At 32.2% G+C, this 24,072-nt stretch overlaps 1 long non-coding RNA gene across 1 annotated transcript; it reads right to left on the bottom strand.

The window, feature by feature from the left end:
- Window positions 1-633: 633 nt before the first annotated feature.
- On the bottom strand, window positions 634-5,925 carry LOC140448360 (uncharacterized). Its single transcript, XR_011951697.1, has 2 exons — window positions 5,732-5,925; window positions 634-757 (listed from the first exon to the last, which is right to left on the bottom strand). It is a non-coding gene; the product is annotated as an uncharacterized lncRNA (long non-coding RNA).
- Between the last annotated feature and the right edge of the window lie 18,147 nt (window positions 5,926-24,072).

Here is a 24,072-nt window from a genome sequence, read left to right as displayed (position 1 = left end):
ACCGCGTATGTCATTATTGGTCCAATGACTGTTTTGTAAATTCTGCCTTTCGTTTCTTTCCCGATATTTTTGTTTCCCCATATTGTTTAATTTAGGCAGCCTGAGGCTCTGTTTGCTCTATTCACTTGATCTTTCACTTCGGTTTCGAGCTTTCTTAAATTTCTTAAACTGATTAAACTTTCAATTAAAAGTTACCTTCATGAAACGCTATTGATAAATGTAAAGAATGAAGGATTCGAATAATTTGTGCTGACCAAATTTTAATTTTCTAAAACGCATCGTGAATACGTCTTTTGTTACAGCTGGCTCACTGTAAAGGACCACGTATTAGCGATTAGCATGCACTGGAATCTATTAAAATATTGTTAACAGATATTTTGATTTTCTTATTAGTAAACAACGTATTCAAATTGCACCTCGTGCAATTGGTAGATCAAGTTACATTCATGCGTCACTCTCCCCAATTTATTTTACTGTATGTCCAATAATTTTAATAGTTTGGTTTTTTTCATTTTACATTATCCTACTTTAAATTTTATCCTTTTACGCCGGTATTATTTAAATTTTTCTTTTTATTTTATTGTTCTAAATTTGTTTTATAATATCTAACGCATTATTAATAAAAAATAACCATAATTTAATTACCTTTATTTTATTATTATAAAATATTATTTACAATAGTATTTTTAGTTTCGGATGTGATGCTATTGTAGCTGTATTAAAACGGTTTAAGATCACAGTGGTAGCTAGTATTATTCTGAAACAAACAAAAGAGGTTTTAAATACACAAACAGAGAAAAAAACTAAAATATCCTTAAAAGCATACAGAAGTCAAATTTACAGATTATTTGCCAAAAATTATTATTCCTTTAGGGATAATCCCTATTTTAACTAGGAGAAATGTGCATATGTTGGGCCCCTGTCTATGACGGACTCCCGGCACAGTATATTGCTATTAAAGGCTCCCCTTGCTGTAATTTCAAATACCGCGTGGTTACATAACATCGCTGGTTGCAGCTTGCGCACGAAGTTTGTGGTTTATCACGTTCAGATACGTGGATGTTATAAAAGGAAATGTGTGAAATAAAACTAAAATTTGACGTTGCTGATCTAATATAATTTTTTGGAAGTAGTATTTTACTGGTAACATACGTTAAGTGTTGGTTTTGTTTTGTATAAAATGATTGCACTCTCTTTGTCAAATACTGTACTTTGTTTTAGGTTAAGACTGTGAAAACAAAAGCAACAGAATTAAATTTACTGCCTTTTCTATTTGCCTATGTTGGACCCATGTGTTGTTACCTATGACTAGGTCACAGGAAAACGAAAATAAATTTGACATATCTTCACTTTTGCTACTAAATGATTAACATAATATGTTTTACAGGGAAGGCTCCTCAGAAATTGCAACAGTGGAAAGAGAGCAATATGCAGCAAGCTTTAAAAAGCTTACAAGAAAAAACTATGGAGTTTAAGCTGGTAGAAATAACATTTAACGTTCCAAGAACGACTTCCAAGGCGCTTTATTAATGAACAAGGAAGTATCAAAGATGATTTGGCAGGTCAAAGACCAATATTCTCCACTACTATTGAACAGGAAGTTGCTGACCCTATTATTACTTTGAAAATTTGTTTTTTTGGCCTGATCTGTAAATATTTGCGAAAACTTTTACACAAAGTAGCTGAAAGAAACAATATTAGCCACAATTTTAATAAAGAAACCAGCATTTTAGGCTAGAAATCGGTCAGAGACTTTTTAAAGCGAAATTCTCGAATATCAGCGCGCACTCCAGAAAATACTTCGTTGGCAAGAGCTCAAGCTTTTAATAAACCAAATACATAATATATTATCTACATACAACTGCCTATAGGCATACAAATGCCTTTTTTACTGCATTAGCAAATATATTAGACGAGTTTTACTTTCCACCGAAAAATATTGATAATATGGACGAGTCTGGTTTGACAAGTGTGCAAAAGAAATCGCAGAAAATTTATGCTAGTAAGGTCTCAAACAAGTTGGTGCTTTAAATAGTATACAGCAGTCTCTACATGTTACGGTCGTATGTGCAATGAATGCAATTGGAATATATGTTCTTACTACGTTAATTTTTCCTCGACAAAAACAAAGAAAGATAAATGCAGCTACTGAAAGTGTAGCCTTCGCTCAAGAAAAAGGATGGATCACTTCCGGCATTTTCTATCTGTGGCTGCAACATTTTTTAAGGTATACAAAGGCTTTTAAAACCAACAAAGTTTTATTGGTACTCGAGGGCCATGGTAGCCATAAAAGTGTTGAAGCTCCACAGTTTGTAGAAGAAACGGTTATATTATGTTTTGTTTTCCTGCTCACTGCTCTCGTGGCGTTCAACCCATGGACGTAGAATTTTTTAGACTACGTCAAACTTACTATGGTTAAGAAATTTATTTATGGCTGTGACAGAATCTAAGTAAAACAGTAATCCAATTTAAAGTAACTAGTCTCTTTAATAGAGTATATTTAAAAAATGCCTTACTATCAAATACAATCAATGTATTTAAAAAGACGGAAATACAACCGTTCAATCCAGATGTCTTCGTAGATTGACAATTTTTGCAGTCTATAATAACATATAGATAAAATTCTGAACAAAACTCATTGTTAGGATATTCTGACCAGAACTCATCACCTTAACATTGGAGCCAAAATGTTTCTTTGATTGAAAGTTTATCTGAAGATATGCAGAAAAAGAGCAGAAAACGGGAAAAAACAGGATATTTAAATTCAACGCCAGAACTTGAAAATCATCATCATCATAAGTGGCTCGACAATCATCCGTTGTGATCGTTTGTGATCTTGGCTGCTCACAAAGAAGTCGCCACTCCTGTCGATTCCTGGCAATTTTCCTCCATCTTGTCACCCTTAGAATCTGTAGGTCTTCTTCCACATCATTAATCCATCTCATTCGTCGTCGTCCTCTACTTCTTGTGCCCTTTAGTTTTGAAAATGTTAATCTCTTCGTGTATTCGTGATCTGCCATCTCAGAAATGTATCCAGCCCATCTAAGTCTCTGCACTTTAACGAATTTCACAATATCTGAATCGGTGTATAACTGATATAGTTCAAAGTTGTATCTTCGACGCCATATCCCATTTTAATTTACGGTCCTAAAAATCTTTTAACTTTTCTCTAAAAATACCAAGAAGTCTTTCATCATTTTAAGATAAGGTCCACGTTTCAGCGCCATATATCAAAACCGGTCTTATTAAGGTCGTATATATATTGAGCTTTACTGCACGTTATTTTTATTTTTTAAATGTTTCTGGAGACCGTGAACAGTGCTGTTTGCTATTTGTATGCGCCTTTTTATTCTTTGACTTGCTCAAAGGTATGGTTGTTAATTTGAATTCTCTGTTGGATATTTCTAGGGTTTTTAGAAACCAACATATATTTGGTTTTTTCCTCGTTTACCACAAGTCCTAAATCACTTGCCGCATCCGCAAGCCTTGTAAAACACTGCACCATGTCTCTTATGCTTCTGCTCACTATAACTATATCGTCAGCGAATGCAAGAATCTATTAACAATAGTTCCTCTCATTCTAATATTTAATTGTCTGATTGTCTGTTATTAAAGTCAAAGAACGTAGGGTTTTCTCCTTCAGTTCTAACGCACGAGCTTACGTTTTGCATTGTTAGTTGAGTCAACTTAACTAACTTAAGTGGGATCCCAAAACCTATCATTGCACCACATAAGGCAGTTCTTTTCACACTGTCATAGGCTGCTTTGAAGTAAACGAAGCGATGGTGTGTATCTATGTTATATTCTAGTGAATTTTCTAGAACCTGCCTATGTGCTTGAATTTGATGTGTAGTTGACTTTCTAGCAGTAAATTCGCATTGATATTGACCAACAATATCTCTTGTAAAATGTTTTGTTAAAAGTCTTTCAAACAATACATTGCCAAAGATTTTATACGCAGATACTAATAGATTAATGCCTCTATAGTTTTTACATTCCAGTCGATCACTCTTTTTGAGCAATGGACATATTATTCCCTTTAGCCACTCTTCTGGTAGCAATTAATTCTGCCATACAAGTACTATTGGTTTATGGATTGCTGCAAAAAGTTGATCACCACCTTTTTTACACATTTCCGAACAGAAATTGAAGATATAAAACAAAAAATTGCAAAAAAATAAGCAATAAAAGGAAACTAGATGCCAGAAAAGTAAAATGGCAAGTTCGTGTTTCAACTACAAATAGTTTTAAAGACGATTGTATAGATGCTGCTTTGAAGAAGACTAGTTGGGAATGCACACGCCATAGTTAAGGATAAAAAAAGCGCCTTCAGTCATCGCACTAAATTCTCTGTACAAGCTCGACTAAATACCAATGCTCTCAATAAAACTAAATGCATAAGTGTAAAAGGCCTATAAGACCTTTTACACAGCTGCTTAGGCGTAGGCCCTCATGGCAGGTCACATAAAGACCTGTGCGACAAACATGGGCTCAACGATCAGACATATATTGAAAAACGAGGTAACAATCAATGAATATTATCAGATATAAGGGCGAAACTAAAAAGAAATGACAGCGGAGAGACCACTCAAGGACCTCCCAACAAGAAACAACGAACAACATCCAGATGTGGAGTGTGTCACAGTGGAAAGGACAGAATTGTGTATCTTGTTGTTCCAAATGTGCAACAAATTGTTACTTTTCATAAATTTTGTTTTTTTTTATTCTGTATATCCAACAACCATTTTGGTAACAAAAATTTTGGTTAATAAACTAAATTTTAGTATCTTTTTTAAATTACTGAATTTTTTAATAGAAATTTTTAAAATGCTATAAATATAAAAAAGGATATATGTATAATCATGATCTAAAATCTAAAGGTTGCATGTAAAAATAAAATATTTTCTCACTTTTATAAATAAAAAAATGGGGTGATAATTACTCCAAAACAAAGCTACTCTCAGAAAATGTCACCACACAGTCGCCTGGCTACTTAATAACTATTAATTAATAACTAATTATTCTCGTTAATACTTGTAGTAGTTGATCCTGTTATTGGGAAACGAAAAATATTTGCAAAATTAGGCTTATCTATCTATATATGGATCATGATATTTGATAGATTTGTTGTCTGTTCTGGCTTCAAATTTCGCTCCATCTTATTAAGGGGCAGTATTGGGTATTCGCCATATTTGGTGTTTATATGGCGTTTTATAATATGTTTTACTCAATAATTGTCACATTTAAACTGTGCACCATTATTTAGGTGATGGCTTGCATACTACTGCTATAATTTTGTGGATTGTGTTTGATAATTATCTTTCTCTATATTTGTAGAGTTCTGGGAAGACTTTATGATTTCCTGCCGCTTTGTTGTTCTTTAATTTCTGGATTGACTACTGTTAGTTTCCTGTTAGCCCGATGGGTAAACTTCACACTCATTTAGGTCAAAGATTAATTATATATCTACATATTATCATCATTGCACAGCAAATACTTGACATGTTCCATTTAGCTCAAGAATTGGCACTATCTCCTTGCACTATTGATGGCTATATAAAAGTTTCTTATCTTATTCTGATTTCTTAGGGCTTTTAGTTCTTCATCCGCATTTTATTCTTAACTTCGTTTTGGTTCACTTTTACACAAATTTTTATTACAATTATTAAAAGAAAATCGCAAGAATCCTTAAATTAATTACGATATGAATTGTCTTAAAATATATACATACTTTTGGGACAATCCTTTTCTTTTACGCAACTATTATCCACTGTGTTTCTTATATAACCATTATTTATATCACATTCGCATTTGCGAATGCAAAGGCCTCCACAAGCAAAAGGTGGACGTTGTGGTTTTCTGTTTTGGCAGGTTGGTATGGGGTGGCATGGGTTGGTGCAGTAGCTAGCTTCATTTGGAGGACATTTTTCTGCAAGTATAAATAATTAAATTATTCTAATTAATTCTTGTAATTTGTACAATGAGATAATATGTAAATTATTTAGCAGTGTTAAGATCACGGGTGGTATAGATTTACAGTCATGCATAGGTCAAAGAGCAAGAGGTTTTGTAAAAGGATAACGGAACTGCAACTGCAAACGGAAGTCTACTAATAGAATTACATCTAAGGAGTGAATGATCATCAGCTCAACTTTATTAACTAAACGAGATATCCGTAAGGCCACATGGTTCTCACCGTTAAACAACTAACCAGATAGATCATATGTTAATAGATAGAAGAGCAGCAACAAACTTAATGGATGTTAGAGCTAGGAGGGGAGCAGTATGTGGTTACTTTCTATTATAAGTAAAATTTAGATGCTGTATAAATAGAAAATGCTACATTAGTTGACAATAACAATACAATTTGATATAAGGTTGAATGCTCGAATAAATGAACTTTGATCGAATGAAAGGCAGATATCGAGCACAGTTTATTAATTAAATCTTGCCCAAATACTTTCGCTTCCTAGAGTATCTTCAGGGGCATCTGAAATAAGTCAAGAAACGTTTTTTTAACTGAAGAAAATTAATTAACTTCAATAAAAAACTCGAAGATGATGGTTGATAAAAGTTTATATGTGATTAACGTTTTAGACTTACTTCGTCAATTTTGGCCTATACAACAATTATAGAATGTCGTAATCATAAACATAAAATTGTAAAATTGTAAAATTTACATTACACTACACTACACAAGAACAAACAGTTTTTTAAAAAAATTTTAAAATAGGCAAAGCTACATTATGGTTGGAATCAGGAGAGAGAATAGCTCCTGGTCTTAACGGAAATGTTAAGGTGACATGTGACATATGACAGCTTGGCTGGGCAGTCACAATCATGGAGATGTGATCTGCACATTTCAAAATTCTATGAAACTAAGCATTGACCAAAGGTCCAACTAACACTACCATAGAAAATCAACTGATGATTACACTACAATATTAAATTATATAGAATATTTTAAGTAGGTTGCATAATCCAGATCTCACACTCAAACCTATCTATAATAATTAGTGTGTTAGTTTGAGGGCAACTGAAGTGGACGTAAAGTATGAATGCAAGAAATAAACTAAACAATCTATTAGACAGTGGGTGGTTGCCTACAATAAAAGGGTCTACCAAGCACTATCAATACTGTAGAAAAGAAGAAATATAACTATGAAATTAAAATACTAAAAATACTAAAAATTAAAAATCAAAATTGAAAGCAGAGTGTATAAATGTGGTATAATCCAAGTAGTTCATTTAAACCCACAGTCAATGGGATAACTATAAAATTAATATGTCAAAGCATTACTCAAGACCAACTGACCAACAGTGGGAGATGTTGAAAATGGCAACTGTATATATCAGAGTTGTTTAAAAATGACAGAAATGATAATACCTAATACTACAAAAATTGTACTGAGGGCCCAGAAATTAGGAAATTAGAGGTTGAACATACTTTAAAGAATGGTAAAATTAGGAAAGCTTTTGGTCCAGAAGATACACCAATGAGTTGCTGAAGCTAATAGATGAAGACATCCTAACAATACTAGTAACACTTTTTAATAAAATATATAACAGTGAAGTGATTCCCGCAGACTAACTTAAGCCCATCTTTGTTATAATACCTTAAAAACACAGTGCTAGAAAATGCTAGGAATATCGATTAATTAGCCCAATCAGCCACACTCTTGAAATTTTGCTAGGAATACTCCACAACAGAATTAAAAAAAAATGTGAAGAAGATCTCGAAGATAACCAATTTGGTTTTAGAAATAATATGAGAATTAGGAAGGCACTTTTTGTCCTAAATATCTTATTACAAAAATGCCGTGATTAAAGCTAAGGTGTATGTCCATGCTTCGTGGACTTCGAAAAGGCATTTAATAAAGTACAGCATTTAAAACTAATGCAGATGCACTCATGAGTAAGACAAGGTTGCATTTTGTCCCCAACATTGTTCAATGTTTACTTGGACCAGCTAATAAAAACGCACCTGAAGGACAGCCATATGAAATCAAAATCAACTTATTCATCAATCATTAAGTAGGAGAACTACTTAATGTAATTAGATACGCGGACGATACAGTAATTCTGGCAAAAAATATTGAAGGTGTCTAAATTGAGTTGAAAAAGTTCACAAAATTACATATTTGCGAACTGTCATAACTGACCAACTAGATCCAGACATAGAAATAAAACAACGAGTAGCAATTACTAAAACTACTTTTATGAAAAGTAAGCCATTAATTTGCAATAATTATCTTAGATTAGAACTAAGACAAAGAATGGTTAAGTGCTATATTTGGTCTGTACTTTTGTATGAAACCGAAGTGTAGACACTGAAAATATCAAGTATGAAAAGAAGTAAAGCATTGGAAACATGGATTTATAGACGAATGCTAAAGATACCCAGACAAAGCAGTTTTTTTCCTACCTAACTTTTTAATTACAATTAACTTAAGACGCTTCATGCAATAATTATTCAATCCTTTTACATAGCAGCAAATATACTTGCTTCTTTTCCAGATCATGGTCATATCTATACAGATTCATCCAAAATTATTGATGGTGTGAGATCAGCAGTTATAACTCTGAACATTTTATTACGTTTCAATTTCCGAAGTGGAAATTGAAACGCCAATAAACGTATTTTAACCTTTAATTGTGGCTTATTCCCATTTAAATAGTAATTAATCTCAATAACTATCTCAGTTATTTGGAGATCCACAGTCATTTTCTTTAATTTTATTCCTATCAGCATTTTCAATGACCGTTGTGTCCTTTAAATCACCTGAGTGCCGGTTTGCAAAGTGAATATACTTGACCTGGAATTCTTCAGTTCTCTTTTAGTTCCAACACTAAACGTCCCATTGGTTTAATTTTTATGCTCCCCAAAGATATACCCATCTTCTGAGCGTCCTAACTACCTCTTACAGGCCAGAGTATGTTACAATCTATACAAATTAAAATAAAACCTCTAAATACATATCAGTGTGGACAAAAACCTATTAAGTTTAATAAAACCCCAACAAGATATGCTCCGCAGAACTGTACATTCATTTGTCTTAAAAAATAGAACTCCCAACACTGAAATCATTAAAATAACAATTATATTAAATTTCGATATGTAAAACGCTACCGGAGTTCCATTTTAACAGATAAGGAGCAAATAATAGCATAACGAGGTAATTATCTACAATCAGTTCAAAAATATCGTACTACAAAGAGAAAAATTTATTACTAAGACGAAAGTTGGGTTAACGCCGGACACACAGTTGGCAATGTTTGGCAATATATAACAGTAACAACTGCTTGGTAAATGTTTGTTAAAGGGCTGTCGACAGGATTGGTAGGTAAGTGCCAGCATCGAATTGTCACCCATATGGGCAGCGACACTGGTGTTCTGCAAATTACCGTATTGATTTTTTATCAAATACAACAGAAGACTATCATAAGGACATAAACTCCGTCTGCTTCAAGAACATTCTCCAGTGTAATGATAGTAACTATGTCATAACACATATTATTAAAGACGGCTTGTTGAATGCTTTCCAACGATGGCTGATTGAAAATTCGTCAGGCGGAATTGGCTACAAGAGGCATGCATTCCATTTACAGAGGATACGGCCAAAGTAGCATAAATGCCAATAATCAAGGAACATCGTGGTAGATCTCGTCAATATACTGTTGATTCAATGTTGAATCCAAATAAAGAATTGTGAAAACGCTGTTGTTCATGTATTAAAAATAAATTAAATAATAGATTTGAGTGATAATTTGAGTAATATATAATTTTCTTATTCTGTCTGTCTGTCGCAATGAAAACCCCAGCGCCGGCATTACATCATAAATATCCTTTGTTATTGGTTCGATTGGAGCATGTGATACGTTAAATGAAAGGAAAGGGATTAGGATTAAATTAAAGGTGACTACCAAAAGGACACTACACCTTATCTTCGTTATTACTGAACGTATAGCTGACGAGCTGACTGACATACGAGATGTCATATGACAGTGTCTATATATATATATATATATATATATATATATATATATATATATATATATATATATATATATATATCTATATATATATATATATATATCTATATATATATATATATATATATATATATATACATATATATCTATATATATATATATATATATATATATATATATATATATATATATATATATATATATATATATATATCGAGAAAAGGAGTACGACCGTCAATCCAATATAAACTAAGGTACACTCGAAGAGTGGTGGGTTTATCGGTCAAAGTGGAGAAATAAAAGACAAAGACGATGGCTACTTCATCTATTTATTGAAGACGTTTCGCTTTCTGCTCAGAAAGCATCATCAGTTCATCTAAAAAGAACAATATGAAACCAAACATCCATAGAGAAGTTATAACCAAAGTGTGTTACCTTACAAAGACATGTAGCAGTCAGTGATGTAAAAAATATGAAAAAGCTTACAAAGCTGGACATTCAGAGTTAACGTTGTATATAACAATTAATTGAAACTAGGTAAAGTTTGCAATTTGACAAAATTAGCACAGCAAAAGAACATGTGATAAAAATACATGTATATATAAAAAAAAATTTTATAAAAACTTAGTAAAAAACATTAAGGTTTATTTTAAAGTGTAAAGAACTAGAAAGATCATTAGATTGCACTTCCAACAAATTTATTTAAAAATTATATTTTAATTTTAACTTTAGGTAACATTATAAGTTATTAAAGATTAATAGTAATAAAGAAAAAAAAATGAAGTTACCAGTCTTTAGCTTACTGAGGCTCGTTGGTAAATGAATTTAAAAGTTTTGACACCCACGCACAACAACGTGAGTAGAAGTGGCCTTGAAGTCACAATGACATAAACAGCAAGGCAAGCTACCAACCTCTATGTATAAGGCGGTATATTCAAAGAGTGTGATAAATTTGGTTGACAACTTGTCGTTAAAAAACCAAGCAGTGAAAGGAAAAGGTGGTTAAGATCACCATTTAACCCTACAGTGATTGATCTGTCAACAAAGAACAAAGCAAGAGAAGTCAATCCAATATATCATATATTGTAATATTATGACGTCACTAGTTAGCCAGCTAACAGGTGAAGATTAATAAAAATTTCCACAGTCCAAAGGTTCAAATATTAAGGACCATAATGAAAAGGATTCTATGAATCAGATTCAATTTAAAGTTTTATCAAACAAGTTCATCAAAAAGAACAATTACTTAATTATGTAAAAGTGTTATTGACAAATATTGATAAAAAATGAGTTGATAAATCTTAATTAAAGAAGGAATAATTTATTTATATTTATTTTTATTTTTATTTAAATTTATTATACGAAAATGTGATAAAAAAAACCCCAAAATGGGACAAAATTTAAGTAAACAACATATCAAGCCTAATTCTGTAAAATTAATGCATGGTAAATTTGGCTCAAATTACTAATGTCCGTTCTCTTATTAAGAGTATTAGGATGTTTTAATATTGCACACATTTCTAAAAACTGTCTTTTAACGAGATTGCGTTCAGTGCCAAGAATTTTAACTTCATTAAAGTTTACTTCATGCTTAGTGTTAATGGCATGTTGGGCAAGAGCACAAGTATGCTTAGATAAATTGATATCACTGCGGTGTGTCGTAAGACGCCCTCTCAGTGATCTCCCAGTCTGACCGATGTAACATGAGTCACACTCAGCACAAGGTATATGATATATTACATTCACTTGTTCCAGAAGGGACAGAGGTGTTTTAGTTTTAGAGAACAAATTCCTGACAGTCTTAGCATTCTTAATAGCAATTTTAACAGGTACGTTATTATGTTTGTACAGTTTAACGAGTTTCTCAGTAACTTGAGGAAAATAAGGTAAAGAGGAGTAATGGGTAGTTGGATTCCCAAGTACAGTATTAGGCAGAACAGTGTTATTAATTGAATTATTTGATATCATTCTAAGTTGGTCACCATTGGGTATATCATTTAAAGAAGAACCATAGCTTTGAGCGAAAAGGTATTTATTAATAAGGGAGGATGGATAGGAATTCTCAACCAGAATATTTTTAAGTAATTGAAAGGATTCCCTTCGATTAATCGGATGTATCAGTCTATTTAGCCTGCAGCTTAAAGCTTTAATAAGGTTTAATTTGTATTTAAAGGGATGACAAGAATGGTAGTTGAGAAACCTATTAGAGGCCATTGGTTTCCTGTACCAACTTGTAGTAAGGGTGTTATCTCCCATTCTAATGACACGCATGTCTAAGAAGGGAATACTATTTGTGTTGGAGTCCTCAAGTTCAACAGTGAACTGTAAATGAGGATCAAACTCATTGAATAAAGACAAGGTTTTGTCAAGGTTATTCAATGAGTTTGATCCTCATTTACAGTTCACTGTTGAACTTGAGGACTCCAACACAAATAGTATTCCCTTCTTAGACATGCGTGTCATTAGAATGGGAGATAACACCCTTACTACAAGTTGGTACAGGAAACCAATGGCCTCTAATAGGTTTCTCAACTACCATTCTTGTCATCCCTTTAAATACAAATTAAACCTTATTAAAGCTTTAAGCTGCAGGCTAAATAGACTGATACATCCGATTAATCGAAGGGAATCCTTTCAATTACTTAAAAATATTCTGGTTGAGAATTCCTATCCATCCTCCCTTATTAATAAATACCTTTTCGCTCAAAGCTATGGTTCTTCTTTAAATGATATACCCAATGGTGACCAACTTAGAATGATATCAAATAATTCAATTAATAACACTGTTCTGCCTAATACTGTACTTGGGAATCCAACTACCCATTACTCCTCTTTACCTTATTTTCCTCAAGTTACTGAGAAACTCGTTAAACTGTACAAACATAATAACGTACCTGTTAAAATTGCTATTAAGAATGCTAAGACTGTCAGGAATTTGTTCTCTAAAACTAAAACACCTCTGTCCCTTCTGGAACAAGTGAATGTAATATATCATATACCTTGTGCTGAGTGTGACTCATGTTACATCGGTCAGACTGGGAGATCACTGAGAGGGCGTCTTACGACACACCGCAGTGATATCAATTTATCTAAGCATACTTGTGCTCTTGCCCAACATGCCATTAACACTAAGCATGAAGTAAACTTTAATGAAGTTAAAATTCTTGGCACTGAACGCAATCTCGTTAAAAGACAGTTTTTAGAAATGTGTGCAATATTAAAACATCCTAATACTCTTAATAAGAGAACGGACATTAGTAATTTGAGCCAAATTTACCATGCATTAATTTTACAGAATTAGGCTTGATATGTTGTTTACTTAAATTTTGTCCCATTTTGGGGTTTTTTTTATCACATTTTCGTATAATAAATTTAAATAAAAATAAAAATAAATATAAATAAATTATTCCTTCTTTAATTAAGATTTATCAACTCATTTTTTATCAATATTTGTCAATAACACTTTTACATAATTAAGTAATTGTTCTTTTTGATGAACTTGTTTGATAAAACTTTAAATTGAATCTGATTCATAGAATCCTTTTCATTATGGTCCTTAATATTTGAACCTTTGGACTGTGGAAATTTTTATTAATCTTCACCTGTTAGCTGGCTAACTAGTGACGTCATAATATTACAATATATGATATATTGGATTGACTTCTCTTGCTTTGTTCTTTGTTGACAGATCAATCACTGTAGGGTTAAATGGTGATCTTAACCACCTTTTCCTTTCACTGCTTGGTTTTTTAACGACAAGTTGTCAACCAAATTTATCACACTCTTTGAATATACCGCCTTATACATAGAGGTTGGTAGCTTGCCTTGCTGTTTATGTCATTGTGACTTCAAGGCCACTTCTACTCACGTTGTTGTGCGTGGGTGTCAAAACTTTTAAATTCATTTACCAACGAGCCTCAGTAAGCTAAAGACTGGTAACTTCATTTTTTTTTTCTTTATTACTATTAATCTTTAATAACTTATAATGTTACCTAAAGTTAAAATTAAAATATAATTTTTAAATAAATTTGTTGGAAGTGCAATCTAATGATCTTTCTAGTTCTTTACACTTTAAAATAAACCTTAATGTTTTTTACTAAGTTTTTATAAAATTTTTTTTTATATATACATGTATTTTTATCACATGTTCTTTTGTTGTGCTAATTTTGTCAAATTGCAAACTTTACCTAGTTTCAATTAATTGTTATATACAACGTTAACTCTGAATGTCCAGCTTTGTAAGCTTTTTCATATTTTTTACATCACTGACTGCTACATGTCTTTGTAAGGTAACACACTTTGGTTATAACTTCTCTATGGATGTTTGGTTTCATATTGTTCTTTTTAGATGAACTGATGATGCTTTCTGAGCAGAAAGCGAAACGTCTTCAATAAATAGATGAAGTAGCCATCGTCTTTGTCTTTTATTTCTCCACTTTGACCGATAAACCCACCACTCTTCGAGTGTACCTTAGTTTATATATATATATATATATATATATATCTATATATATATATATATATATATATATATATATATATATATATATATATATGTATATAATTTGCTTATTCTGTCTATTTATCTATCTGTTTATAATGAAAACTCCAGCGCTGGGATTACATCGTATATCCTTTATTATTGCTCTGATTAGAGCGTGTGACACGTTAAATGAAAGGGGAGGGATAAGGATTATATTAAAGGTGACTACCAAAAGAACACTAAACCTTTTTTTCGTTATTAATGAACGTATAGCGACATACGAGATATCACATGAATAAGTATGTATAATTTGCTTATTCTGTATATAAATTTTGTAAACTGATTAAATTTTCAATTAAGACAATACTTTTAAATTACATTCATGAAACGTCATTGATAAATGTAAAAAATTAAGGATTCGAATAATTTATGCTGCCCAAATTTTAATTTTCTAAAACGCACCATGAATACGTCATTTGTTACAGCTGGCTCACTGTTATAAGGACCACATATTACCGATTAACATGCACAGGAATCTATTAAAATATTGTTAACAGATATTTTAATTTTCTTTTTAGTAAACAACGTATTCAAATTGAACCTCTTGCAATTGGTAGATCAAGTTACATTTATGCATCACCTTGCCCATTTTCTTATTGTACTGTATGTCCAATAATTTTAATAGTTTGGTTTTTTTCGTTTTACAATATCCCACTTTAAATTTTATCACATTACACTGGTATTATTTAAATTTTCCTTTTTATTATATTATTCTAAATTTGTTTTTATACATATCTAACGCATTATTAATAAAAATAAAAATAATTTAATGAACTTTATTTTATTATTATAAAATGTTATTTACAAGTATATTTGGTTTCGGATGTGATGATACTGTAGCTGAAGTAAAACAGTTTAAGGTCACAGTGGTAGCTAGTATTATTCTGAAACAAAAAAAAAAGGTTTTAAATACACAAACAGAGAAAAAACTAAAATATCTTTAAAAGCAATATACAGAAGTCAAATTTACAGATTATTTGCCAAATATTATTATTCCTTCAGAGACAATCCCTATCTTATTTATATGTTGGACCCCCGGCACAGTATATTGCCAGAGAACAGACAAACACATTTTTTAGGGTGTACAATAACTGTACAAAGGCTTCTAAAACCAACAAAGTTTTGTTGTTACTCGATAGCCATGGTAGTCATAAAAGTGTTGAAGCTCCTAGTTTGCAAAGGAAAACGGTATTATTATGTTTTGTTTTCCTGGTCACTGCTCTCATGACGTTCAACTCATGAACGTAGGATTTTTAAGACCACTTCAAACTTACTACGACCAAGAAATTCAATTATGGCTGTGACAGAATCTAGGTTAACAGTGACCCAATTTAAAGTAACTAGTCTCTTTAATAGAGCATATTTAAAAAGTGCTTTACCATCAAATGCAATCAATGCATTTAAAAAGACGGAAATACAACCGTTCAATCCAGTTGTCTTCGAAGATTGGCACTTTTTGCAGTCTATAATAACATATAGAGAAAATTCTGAACAAAACCCATTGTCAGGATATTCTGACCAGAACTCATCACCTTAACATTTAAGACTAAATATTTCTTCGATTGAAAATGTATCTGAAGTAATGCAGAAAAAGGGTAGAAAACGGGAAAAAACAGGATATTTAAATTCAACGCCAGAACTTGAAGATCATCATCATCATAAGTGGCTAGACAAACATACGTTGTGAATCTTGGCTGCTCACAAAGAAGTCGCCACTCCTGTCGATTCCTGGCAATTTCCCTCCATCTTCTGTCCCTTAGAATCTGTAGGTCTTCTTCCACATCAATAATCCATCTCCATCGTCGTCGTCCTCTACTTCTTATGCCATCTGGTTTTAAAAATGTTAATATCTTCGTGCATTCGTGATCTGCCATCCTAGCAATGTGTCCAACCCATCTAAGTCTCTGCACTTTAACGAATTTCACAATATCTGGATCGGTGTATAACTGATATAGTTCAAAGTTGTATCTTCGACGCCATAGCCCATTTTCATTTACGGCCCCCAAAAATCTTTTTGAGAAAGAATTTTTCTCTTAAAAATACCAAGAAGTCTTTTATCTTTTGAGATAAGGTTTACGTTTCAGCCACATATATCAGAACCGGTCTTATTAAGGTCCTGTATATATTAAGCTTTATTGGACGTTTTATATTTTTATTTTTTAAATGTTTCTGGAGACCATGAACACTGCTGTTTGCTATTGGTAGGCGTCTTTTTATTTCGTCGCTTGTCGTGTTTGTTTCGTTTACTAGCGATCCAAGATATGTGAATTCTTTGACTTGCTTAAAGGTATGATGGTAAATTTGAATTCTCTGTAGGATATTTCGGGGGTTTTTAGAAAGCAACATAAATTTGGTTTTTTCCTCGTTTACCACAAGCCTCAATTCACCTGCCGCATCCGCAAACCTTGTAAAACACTGCACCATGTCCCTCATGCTTCTGCTCACTATAACTATATCGTCAGCGAATGTGCGAATTTGAGTCGATCTATTAACAATAGTTCCATTCATTCTAATATTTAATTATTTGATTGCCTTTTCCAAAGCAATATTAAAGAGAAGACACGCCAGCGCGTCCCCCTGTCTTAGACCATTATTAATGTCAAAGAACGTAGAGTTTTCTCCTTCAATTCTAACGCATGAGCTTAGGTTTTACATTGTTAGTTGAGTCAAATTAACTAACTTAGTTGGGATCCCAAAATCTATCATTGCATTACATAACGCAGTTCTTTTCACACTGTCATAGGCTGCTTTGAAGACAACGAAGAGATGGTGTGTATCTATGTTATATTCTAGTGAATTTTTTAGAACCTGACTATGTGCTTGAATTTGATGTGTAGTTGACTTTCCAGCAGTAAATTCGCATTGATATTGACCAACAATATCCTTTGTAAAATGTTCAAATCTTTCAAACAATACATTGCCGAAGATTTTATACGCAGATGCTAACAGAGTAATGCCTCTATAGTTCTTACACTCCAATTGATCTCTCTTTTTGTGCAATAGTCATATTATTCCCATTAGCCACTCTTCTGGTAGAAATTAATTCTGCCATACAAGTACTATTGGTTTATGGATTGCTGCAAAAAGTTGATCACCACCTTTTTTACACATTTCCGAACAGAAATTGAAGATATAAAACAAAAAATTGCAAAAAAATAAGCAATAAAAGGAAACTAGATGCCAGAAAAGTAAAATGGCAAGTTCGTGTTTCAACTACAAATAGTTTTAAAGACGATTGTATAGATGCTGCTTTGAAGAAGACTAGTTGGGAATGCACACGCCATAGTTAAGGATAAAAAAAAGCGCCTTCAGTCATCGCACTAAATTCTCTGTATAAGCTCGACTAAATACCAATGCTCTCAATAAAACTAAATGCATAAGTTTAAAAGGCCTATAAGAGCTTTTACACAGCTGCTTAGGCGTAGGCCCTCATGGCAGGTCACATAAAGACCTGTGCGACAGTGCGACAAACATGGGCTCAACGATCAGACATATATTGAAAAACGAGGTAACAATCAATGAATATTATCAGATATAAGGGCGAAACTAAAAAGAAATGACAGCGGAGAGACCACTCAAGGACCTCCCAACAAGAAACAACGAACAACATCCAGATGTGGAGTGTGTCACAGTGGAAAGGACAGAATTGTGTATCTTGTTGTTCCAAATGTGCAACAAATTGTTACTTTTCATAAATTTTGTTGTTTTTTATTCTGTATATCCAACAACCATTTTGGTAACAAAAATTTTGGTTAATAAACTAAATTTTAGTATCTTTTTTAAATTACTGAATTTTTTAATGGAAATTTTTAAAATGCTATAAATATAAAAAAGGATATATGTATAATCATAATCTAAAATCTAAAGGTTGCATGTAAAAATAAAATATTTTCTCACTTTTATAAATAAAAAAATTGGGTGATAATTACCCCAAAACAAAGCTACTCTCAGAAAATGTCACCACACAGTCGCCTGGCTACTTAATAACTATTAATTAATAACTAATTATTCTCGTTAATACTTGTAGTAGTTGATCCTGTTATTGGGAAATGAAAAATATTTGCAAAATTAGGCTTATCTATCTATATATGGATCATGATATTTGATAGATTTGTTGTCTGTTCTGGCTTCAAATTTCGCTCCATCTTATTAAGGGGCGGTATTGGGTATTCGCCATATTTGGTGTTTATATGGCGTTTTATAATATGTTTTACTCAATAATTGTCACATTTAAACTGTGCACCATTATTTAGGTGATGGCTTGCATACTACTGCTATAATTTTGTGGATTGTGTTTGATAATTATCTTTCTCTATATTTGTAGAGTTCTGGGAAGACTTTATCATTTCCTGCCGCTTTGTTGTTCTTTAATTTCTGGATTGACTACTGTTAGTTTCCTGTTAGCTCGATGGGTAAACTTCACACTCATTTAGGTCAAGGATTAATTATATATCTACATATTATCATCATTGCAGAGCAAATACTTGAAATCTTCCATTTAGCTCAAGAATTGGCACTATCACCTTGCACTATTGATGGTTATATAAAAGTTTCTTATCTTATTCTGATTTCTTAGGGCTTCCAGTTCTTCATCTACATTTAAGTCTTAACTTCCTTTTGGTTTACTTTTACACAAACTTTACAGATATTAAAAGAAAATCGCAAGAATCCTTAAATTAATTACGATATGAATTGTCTTAAAATATATACATACTTTTGGGACAATCCTTTTCTTTTACGCAACTATTATCCACTGTGTTTCTTATATAACCATTATTTATATCACATTCGCATTTGCGAATGCAAAGGCCTCCACAAGCAAAAGGTGGACGTTGTGGTTTTCTGTTTTGGCAGGTTGGTATGGGGTGGCATGGGTTGGTGCAGTAGCTAGCTTCATTTGGAGGACATTTTTCTGCAAGTATAAATAATTAAATTATTCTAATTAATTCTTGTAATTTGTACAATGAGATAATATGTAAATTATTTAGCAGTGTTAAGATCACGGGTGGTATAGATTTACAGTCATGCATAGGTCAAAGAGCAAGAGGTTTTGTAAAAGGATAACGGAACTGCAACTGCAAACGGAAGTCTACTAATAGAATTACATCTAAGGAGTGAATGATCATCAGCTCAACTTTATTAACTAAACGAGATATCCGTAAGGCCACATGGTTCTCACCGTTAAACAACTAACCAGATAGATCATATGTTAATAGATAGAAGAGCAGCAACAAACTTAATGGATGTTAGAGCTAGGAGGGGAGCAGTATGTGGTTACTTTCTATTATAAGTAAAATTTAGATGCTGTATAAATAGAAAATGCTACATTAGTTGACAATAACAATACAATTTGATATAAGGTTGAATGCTCGAATAAATGAACTTTGATCGAATGAAAGGCAGATATCGAGCACAGTTTATTAATTAAATCTTGCCCAAATACTTTCGCTTCCTAGAGTATCTTCAGGGGCATCTGAAATAAGTCAAGAAACGTTTTTTTAACTGAAGAAAATTAATTAACTTCAATAAAAAACTCGAAGATGATGGTTGATAAAAGTTTATATGTGATTAACGTTTTAGACTTACTTCGTCAATTTTGGCCTATACAACAATTATAGAATGTCGTAATCATAAACATAAAATTGTAAAATTGTAAAATTTACATTACACTACACTACACAAGAACAAACAGTTTTTTAAAAAAATTTTAAAATAGGCAAAGCTACATTATGGTTGGAATCAGGAGAGAGAATAGCTCCTGGTCTTAACGGAAATGTTAAGGTGACATGTGACATATGACAGCTTGGCTGGGCAGTCACAATCATGGAGATGTGATCTGCACATTTCAAAATTCTATGAAACTAAGCATTGACCAAAGGTCCAACTAACACTACCATAGAAAATCAACTGATGATTACACTACAATATTAAATTATATAGAATATTTTAAGTAGGTTGCATAATCCAGATCTCACACTCAAACCTATCTATAATAATTAGTGTGTTAGTTTGAGGGCAACTGAAGTGGACGTAAAGTATGAATGCAAGAAATAAACTAAACAATCTATTAGACAGTGGGTGGTTGCCTACAATAAAAGGGTCTACCAAGCACTATCAATACTGTAGAAAAGAAGAAATATAACTATGAAATTAAAATACTAAAAATACTAAAAATTAAAAATCAAAATTGAAAGCAGAGTGTATAAATGTGGTATAATCCAAGTAGTTCATTTAAACCCACAGTCAATGGGATAACTATAAAATTAATATGTCAAAGCATTACTCAAGACCAACTGACCAACAGTGGGAGATGTTGAAAATGGCAACTGTATATATCAGAGTTGTTTAAAAATGACAGAAATGATAATACCTAATACTACAAAAATTGTACTGAGGGCCCAGAAATTAGGAAATTAGAGGTTGAACATACTTTAAAGAATGGTAAAATTAGGAAAGCTTTTGGTCCAGAAGATACACCAATGAGTTGCTGAAGCTAATAGATGAAGACATCCTAACAATACTAGTAACACTTTTTAATAAAATATATAACAGTGAAGTGATTCCCGCAGACTAACTTAAGTCCATCTTTGTTATAATACCTTAAAAACACAGTGCTAGAAAATGCTAGGAATATCGATTAATTAGCCCAATCAGCCACACTCTTGAAATTTTGCTAGGAATACTCCACAACAGAATTAAAAAAAAATGTGAAGAAGATCTCGAAGATAACCAATTTGGTTTTAGAAATAATATGAGAATTAGGAAGGCACTTTTTGTCCTAAATATCTTATTACAAAAATGCCGTGATTAAAGCTAAGGTGTATGTCCATGCTTCGTGGACTTCGAAAAGGCATTTAATAAAGTACAGCATTTAAAACTAATGCAGATGCACTCATGAGTAAGACAAGGTTGCATTTTGTCCCCAACATTGTTCAATGTTTACTTGGACCAGCTAATAAAAACGCACCTGAAGGACAGCCATATGAAATCAAAATCAACTTATTCATCAATCATAGGAGAACTACCAACTACTAACAATCGTAGGAGAACTACTTAATGTAATTAGATACGCGGACAATACAGTAATTCTGGCAAAAAATATTGAAGGTCTCTAAATTAAGTTGAAAAAGTTCACAAAATTACATATTTGCGAACTGTCATAACTGACCAACTAGATCCAGACATAGAAATAAAACAAAGAGTAGCAATTACTAAAACTACTTTTATGAAAAGTAAGCCATTAATTTGCAATAATTATCTTAGATTAGAACTAAGACAATGAATGGTTAAGTGCTATATTTGGTCTGTACTTTTGTATCAAACCGAAGTGTAGACACTGAAAATATCAAGTATGAAAAGAAGTAAAGCATTGGAAACATGGATTTATAGACGAATGCTAAAGATACCCAGATAAAGCAGTTTTATTCCTACAATATGTGACCTAACTTTTTAATTATAATTAACTTAAGACGCTTCATGCAATAATTATTCAATCCTTTTACATAGCAGCAAATATACTTGCTTGTTTCCCAGATCATGGTCATATCTGTACAGATTCATCCAAAATTATTGATGGTGTGAGATCAGCAGTTATAACTCTGAACATTTTATTACAGTTTAAATTATCTTTCACTTGCAGTACTTACTCTGGAGAACTATACTTAATTCTGCAAGCTGTCATTTATATAAAATGTAACCAAAAAATTCCAAATACTTTCATAGTTATCGACTCTTAGTATATTGCATATGATAGAACAGATATATAAGTAAAAAAAAAATTATTAAAATCCTTTGTAAAAGGTATATATTTTTAAAAACCCAAACGGGCTGTTTTAGACAAAACGTTTTCGGAATCCATTATTCCATCATCAGTGTCCTATAAAATATATAACCACTTAATTAAAAAGAACGTGAAGTTAAAATTTTGACCAAGATTAATGTAAAGTGTGGTTAATAATACTTACTAGGAGTACATGAATGTAGCCACTAAATACATGGGTAAAAACCCGTTAACAAATAATTAGTTACATTTGTTTTACATTATATTTTAAAAATTATTAGGATGTTAAAGTTACCGTTGGATTAGGTAACATGGTGACATATGACTCCACGTTGAAGTTGCAAGTCCTGAGACGGTGTGTCTACGAGGACTTAATGGAAGCAACTGATTGAAATGACAATGTTGACAAGTTAGGACGGAACAAGTAACAGAGTAGTCAATATAACTGTATGTGTCTACTTAAGACAAAAGCCAATGTTAATTAAATTAATTAATCACTATTTGTCCGCCCAATACTCATCTTCTTTAATCCACTCCAAAAAACTTTTCTGTTTACACATCACACTCACAATCAGTCCTTATCTCTCTCTAGTAAACCCAAACTTCTAATCCGACCCACTATACCTTTTGTTGTCCATACTTCTTGTCGGCACCTCCAACCCTTAGACTATTCTTCATCTCTTTCAAACAAACCTCTCAGTCCTCATTTCACTCTTCCACACAACCCCCCTAGGGTTTGGTTGCAGCTCTCTGGGGATCTCAGCCTTCTGTATTCTTTTCGTATCCTACATTTTTTCAAAAACACTATAATTTTCTTATTTTTCACTCAATTTCATCAGAGCCACCCTAGAACCATTTCATTTTCATAATTGAGGTTTATATACACCTATAAAATCACCCAACTTATAACTTAGCTCTTTATATTTCTCATGTACCTAGTGTTGCTTTATGACAGATAGGGCCTTTCTCAAGTTATAAGTTGAGTAGTATACTTACAACATACTACAAAACCATGCTCCAGCCATCAAATTCTGTTTATTTTAGATAATAGTTTAATGAACACCTTAAGACCTTCATATCCATTAAGAATTAAAAACAAATCCCACAACTTAATTACCATTAAAGCTGACCCCATAATTTTTGTTTTACTTAATTCTAACAGAGCCAACCCACAACCATTCCATTTTCACATTTTGGACAATTATACACCTGAAAATCATACAACTTGTAACTTATCCTTTTATAGTTCCCATGTACCTAGTGTTGCTTATGACAGATAGGGCCTTTCTTAAGTTATAAGTTGAGTACCATTCTATTAACTTATTAAAAAAAAACCATGTCCCAACCATCAATTTCTATTCATTTCACATAATAGATAATAAAATAAAACTTCCATACCACTTAGTCTGTTAACACCCTATCAGATATTTAATTTCATGTACTTATAACTTAATTAGTTTTACATTTACCAGGTACCAAATGTTGTTTTTTGACATACAGGGCCTTCTATAATCGAGTTATAAGTTAAATTTCACATGACCATTATACTACAAAAGTTTTATTTCATTCATGTAAGAACACTTTCATATTTTAAATATATTCATTCATTTTCCACCAATATCAAACAAAATTTCTATAACTCAACCTTCTACATGTGTCTATTTTCTATTTTCCGAGTACCAAATGTTGAAGAAACATAAAGGGCCTAAATATAAAAATCTCTTTTTCATTACACTACCACACACATGCATAGTTG

This window comes from Diabrotica undecimpunctata, chromosome 8 (genome assembly GCF_040954645.1).
Source record: "Diabrotica undecimpunctata isolate CICGRU chromosome 8, icDiaUnde3, whole genome shotgun sequence".
NCBI lineage: Eukaryota > Metazoa > Arthropoda > Insecta > Coleoptera > Chrysomelidae > Diabrotica > Diabrotica undecimpunctata.
This window is presented reverse-complemented; position numbering and strand designations above follow the sequence as displayed.